General features: G+C 55.6%; 1 long non-coding RNA gene across 1 annotated transcript; it reads right to left on the bottom strand.

Annotated features, from left to right (window-relative positions):
- Nucleotides 1–243: 243 nt before the first annotated feature.
- On the bottom strand, nt 244–5,116 carry LOC119870333. Its single transcript, XR_005355815.1, has 3 exons — nt 3,927–5,116; nt 1,275–1,384; nt 244–984 (listed from the first exon to the last, which is right to left on the bottom strand). It is a non-coding gene; the product is annotated as an uncharacterized LOC119870333 (long non-coding RNA).
- Nucleotides 5,117–5,363: the final 247 nt, after the last annotated feature.

Genomic DNA, 5,363 nt, shown 5'->3' on the forward strand with positions numbered 1-5,363 from the left:
GAGCCAGGGCTGCTCAGGGACGGAAGGCTGGGCCAGCCTGCTGTGTCTGAGAACCCCAACGACTGCGCTCACCAAGCGAGGTGGGCACCCCGGACAGATGGAACTGTCCTTAGAGGACAGTAAAGAAATGTGTCCTGTGCAATTTGTTTTCTTGTCCTTTGTTTGGGGAAGAAAAAAAGAGTCCTCCCGAAGGATACACACCCGTATGTTAATGATTGCTTGAAGAATACAGATTCTGGCTTTTGTCCTCACTTTATTGCTTGAGTTTTCTGATTTTTCAATAATAAATGTGAATTCTCTCTGTAATTAACATAAAAAATTCAAGCCGCTTAAAAGGAAGATGTGGGCTGACTGTGTCCTCCTCCTGGGAACGTCAGTGAGAGCCTTGGCGGAGGCAGAAGCAGCACGGCTGTGGGGCCTCTGGCGGTCACAACGCCACTCTGAGCCTCGGTTTCCCCATCTGCTGGGGAGGCCCGCCATCCCCGTGGAGCCGGCTCCCTCCCCTGTGAGCTGAGGACTGTAAGACACACCTGCAGAGTCAGGTAGACAATGCCTGCCCAGCCTGGGCCTCTCCCACCCACCCCGTGGACAGCCAGGCCCATCTCCGGACTTCGCCCATCGCTCTGCCTCTCGGGCACTCCTGAGCCTGCGTGTCAGAGGCCAGGCGCTGGGAGGAACAGTCCTCACGGCCACACATGCAGGAGTCCACCTGGCTCCAGGCTGACCTGCCAGTCCCTTGAATCCTTCTGACTGCTCCCCAGGAAGATGATATAACCCCTGGTTCTTCTGCAGAGGAAGAACCAGATGCTCCGAGGGGACAAGTCTTCCTATCTGCGCACACAAAGCAAGTTGAAGACCACAGCCTGGAGACCCTCCAGTCACGGGGCTCTGGGGGCAGAGGTACCAGTCAAGCATCCTGCATCCTTTTGGAAGAGCCAGGCGCCCTGCCGAGGGCTGCAGGCAGCATCGAGGGAGGCCTGGGAGCTGATGGGGCACATAGCAGGCTGGAGCCACAGAGCCTCAGGCTCCCATTCCTCCTCCCCTACGGCCCAGGCTGTCCCCCCACCCCCACCCCCCGCACCCAGTAGTTGAATATAGGCTCATTGTAGCACCCTCTGGATGGAGAAGTGGGCTGGGAGGAGACTGAAGGGGACATCATGCGGGTGGGGAGGAACCCAGCCTTGGGGCCTGGCACCCCGGGATCATGTGTGTAACAGCACTTCCCCAGGACAGCACACTCAGAGCCCCAGAGGCCAGGGGTTTGGGACACTAACCAGTGAGGCCGGTGGGCCTAGCAGGAACGTAGGCAGGGTTACAGGCCTCCTGAGTCAGCAAAGGAAACCAGAAATCTGGGTTTGTGTGCAGAATGTCACAGCTTCATATTCTGGCAATGAATCCAAAATAAATTGTAAGCAGCTCTCCTATCGGTGCTCTGGACTTACTGCTGTGTGACCCAGAGCAAACCACTTAACCTCTCTGGACTTCAAGTGTATCATCTATAAAGTGGAAAAATAACACAGGTTACTGTGACGATAAGCTACACTTTGCCCATACTAATGAGAATAAGCAGCCATGGTGAGCAGCGAATGTGCGCTGAGCGCAGGTACCATTCTGAGTAATGTGAATTAGTGTCATTTCTTTTTTTTTTTTTTAAAGACTTATTTATTTATTCATTCAGAGAGAGCGAAGAGAGAGGCAGAGACACAGGCAGAGGGAGAAGCAGGCTCCATGCAGGGAGCCTGATGTGGGACTCGATCCCGGGTCTCCAGGATCACACCCCGGGCTGCAGGCGGCGCTAAACCGCTGCGCCACCGGGGCTGCCCAATTAGCGTCATTTCATTCTGACCGTTAGGCATTTTTTTAACTTCATATTTTGCCTATTTGTGCTGTTTTGCCTCACTTTATGATCTGTCAATATACGTCTCTCTTCAACATGTGAAAGTGGATTGCTTACCCTGTGCCCCTCTACCCCTAAATACTTCAGCGCGTGTTTCTTAAGAACAAGGACCCAGGACACCTGGGTGGCTCAGCAGTTGAGCATCTGCCTTCGGCTCAGGGTGTGATCCCAGGGTTCTGGGATCAAGTCCCACATCAGGCTCCCTGCAAAGAGCCTGCTTCTCTCTCTGCCTGTGTCTCTGCCTCTCTCTGTGTGTCTCTCACGAATAAATAAAAAAAATCTTAAAAAAAAAAAAAAGAAGGACCCATATAACTAGCTATCAGGTCAGTTAACACGGATACAATGCTTTTATCTACAGTTCATATTCAGTTTGGTCAACTGTCCCAATAGCATCCTTCACACAATTTTTTTTTTCCAGCCTGGGTTCACATTCTGAGTTTGGTTGTCCCGTCCCCTTGGTCAACTTTAACCTGGAACCTCTCCTTGGCCTTTGAAGATAAGTATTCTTACTGTCTCCATTTCACAGATGAGAAACAAGCTCAGAGAGGGTGAAGCAGTTGCTCGAAGTCACACAGCCAGGAAATGTGGAGCAGAGACAAGCTCAAGAGGTCCCCTCCAGAGGCTGCCTTCTTGTCTACCAGGCGTAAGAGCTTGCAAATAATAGCCTTTGTTGTTAATGGCTGGAAACAGTGGCTCCCTCTGCAAACAGCCCGACTGCTCCCAGCCACCTCACTCAGCAGGTGGTCATTAACGGAAGGAGTGGCCTCCTCCTGCCAGCTCCATACACCTGGCAATGGCCCTGGCCTGATGCCCACCACCCCACCCTGCAGGGCTCCATTTAGCCCCCTCTATAATAAGGTGGAAGACAGGGCAGTGGAAGGCTGCTGATGGGAGGGGACCCTGGCTCCCGCCTCCCTGTTTCCCCCTCTTAAAGGGACCATTCAGGCTCAAATGTTCCATGTCCCAAAGGCAGAGGAAGGCAAATGCCTCCCAAAAACAAAGCCTGAGGTCAAAAGGGCCCCCAGGCCGGGTCCCTGACCCCCAGCCCACCAGCACTAAATGAGACCCCTGAGCTCCACTGTCCAAGAGGGGACTGAGCGCTTTCTAAGACACATGATGGGGCTGCATGGGAGGGAAGGGTTTACAGGAAGAAGGAACAGCAAGCCCAAGGGCTGGGAGGTAGGAATGGAGTTCTCAGTGCAGGGAGCAGAGGACACAGGACGCGAGGGGTCGCACAGCCTGCGGTACTCAGAGAGGGGAAGGAGCCTGGGGGCAGCTCCCACACTCCGCTTCCTCAGTGAGGACCCTCAGGGATGCAGAGTCATCCACTGCTCTCTGGGTCCGGAGCCCCCATCCCCAATGCCAGCGCAGGCCAGGCATCAGCACAGGACACCACTCGCTTTGGTTCCCGACTAGGTGTGGCCCAGGGCCTGGAGGCTGCCATCATCCCCCACCCTCCATTCCCATCCGTCTGCCAGCCAGCCGGCCCCCACCAGATGACCCTCCAGCAGCTGGTCATGAGCCACAGCTCTCCTCAGATGGGCAGTAAGAGACACACGCTGCCAACTCCTAGGAAGGTCTGCAATCCTAGAGCGATTAGGATTTTGTTTTCTGCCTGAGTTCCAGGCTGTTCTGTTGGTTTTCAGGCTAATCCATGCTGAAACATCTCAAAATCCTGGGACCTTCCCATTGGACACCCTATTAAATTCGGAAATTTACATCTGTCCCCAGACCAGATCCACAAACCCTGGTCCAAGCTTCAGAGGCTGCAGAACTCTTCTTGAAAAGCGTTCCAGGGCAGATGAAAAAGGAATAAAGTTTTGCTTTTCTTCTTTTTAGACAATTTTGAAAATACAGGAAGCATGAATAAATAAGAAAATGATCCATCATCAGACCCCGCCTCCCCAAAGATGTCCCAGTGAAGACCTCTCCTTGTCTGTCCTTCTCCAGTGTCCAACAGGACACAAACTGGCCTGCCCACCGTGTGAGGCTCTCCCTACAGAGGTGTTCGGGGTCAACATGCACCCACCTTGTCTCCCCCGAGGACGAGTGGGCCCAGGAGGACACTCAAGGCTGCAGTCGGCCGTGGAGTCAACATAAGCTCTAACCCCCTATCAGCAGTGCCTGTGTGCCCAGGTACAGAGGAAAGGGGGCCAAGAGGTGGAGGTCAGCAGCAAAGTCCCAGAGCATCCTCGGGTTAAAAGGCAGAAGCAGGAGGAAGGGAGAGAGGTGAGCAGGTGATGTGTTGTGCCCTGGGGGTGCGGGGGCGTGTGGATTTAAGGAGCCCACTTGAGACACTTGAGCCTGTTGGGGTGAGGTCTGGTTCCTGATGTGCACTTGATCAGACCTGCCCAGAACCACGACACAATAAGACGAGAAGACCAGGAAGCCAGGCCCTCGTTCCAGCTCCAGGCTTAACTTGTTCAAGACCTTTGATGCCCTCAGCTTTCCCACCTGTGGATGGGGCCGGCCATTCCAGCCCTAACTCACAGGATCAGACAATACAAGGGACATGCTGCGGCTCTATAAGCCGTCGGGCCTGGAAAACCAAGGATCCCACCTCTCCCTGCCCTCCTCCATAAAAGGCCCAAATGCAACCACCCTTTTTTAAGAGCATTCAAGGGCTGAGGGAAGAGACCCCACATGTGAAGATCGAGAACACTCAGCCTTGGGGGAGGCAGCTGCCCACCTCTGCTCCCCCGGCACAGCTAGCCACTCCGCTGGGACCCGCTGGCTACCCTCGAGGTCTGCCCCCTGCACTTCCAGGTCCACACCAGACAAGCTCCCCTCTACCAGGAGGGCAGCTGCCCATGTGGCAACGCAGTGACTGAATAACAGAGTCCCCTCTGCCTGGTGGCCGGGGACCACCACAGTCCTGCTGGTCATTCATCACACCCCCGTTGTGAGCATCACTCTGGACCAGGTCTGCGGGGTGCCAGGACACCTGAGGCAGGTCCAGATGTGGCCGTTCTGGGCACGGCGCCCCCACCCAGGCCCACTGTGCTCCTCTTCTGAAAGGCTGCGCTAAACTCTGCTTCCAGCTTGACTCTGGGACTCGGAGGGGACCCAAGATAGAAACCAGAAGCGAAAACACCTTCAAAGGGCACTGAGGAAGGCTCCAGCACCCCTCCCCCAGCCAGGGTCAGTCACACCTCTACCCATTTCCTCCACTCACGGTGGGCCTTAGGTTTCAGGTTTCCCCCAGTGGGATCCAAGCCAGGGGCCAGCGCCTTGCCCTCCCCCCATCCCCCGCACCCTTAACAGGCGGAGGGGCCCGCTCACCCCGCAGGGGCTGTATTGGCCCCCCCAGCCCCCGGTCTGCCCTCACTCAGCCTTCTCCCCATGAGTTATTGTTACTTTAAACACACTCTACTGGCCCCCGGGCCCGGGCCTTGTCCAAGTCTGGGAAACCCAACCGCCAGGACCCTCCGGTGAGCCTGCCGGCCTCGCTCGGACCCGGCCGGCG

The sequence above is a fragment of the Canis lupus genome, chromosome 2, assembly GCF_011100685.1.
Source record: "Canis lupus familiaris isolate Mischka breed German Shepherd chromosome 2, alternate assembly UU_Cfam_GSD_1.0, whole genome shotgun sequence".
Classification (NCBI taxonomy): domain Eukaryota; kingdom Metazoa; phylum Chordata; class Mammalia; order Carnivora; family Canidae; genus Canis; species Canis lupus.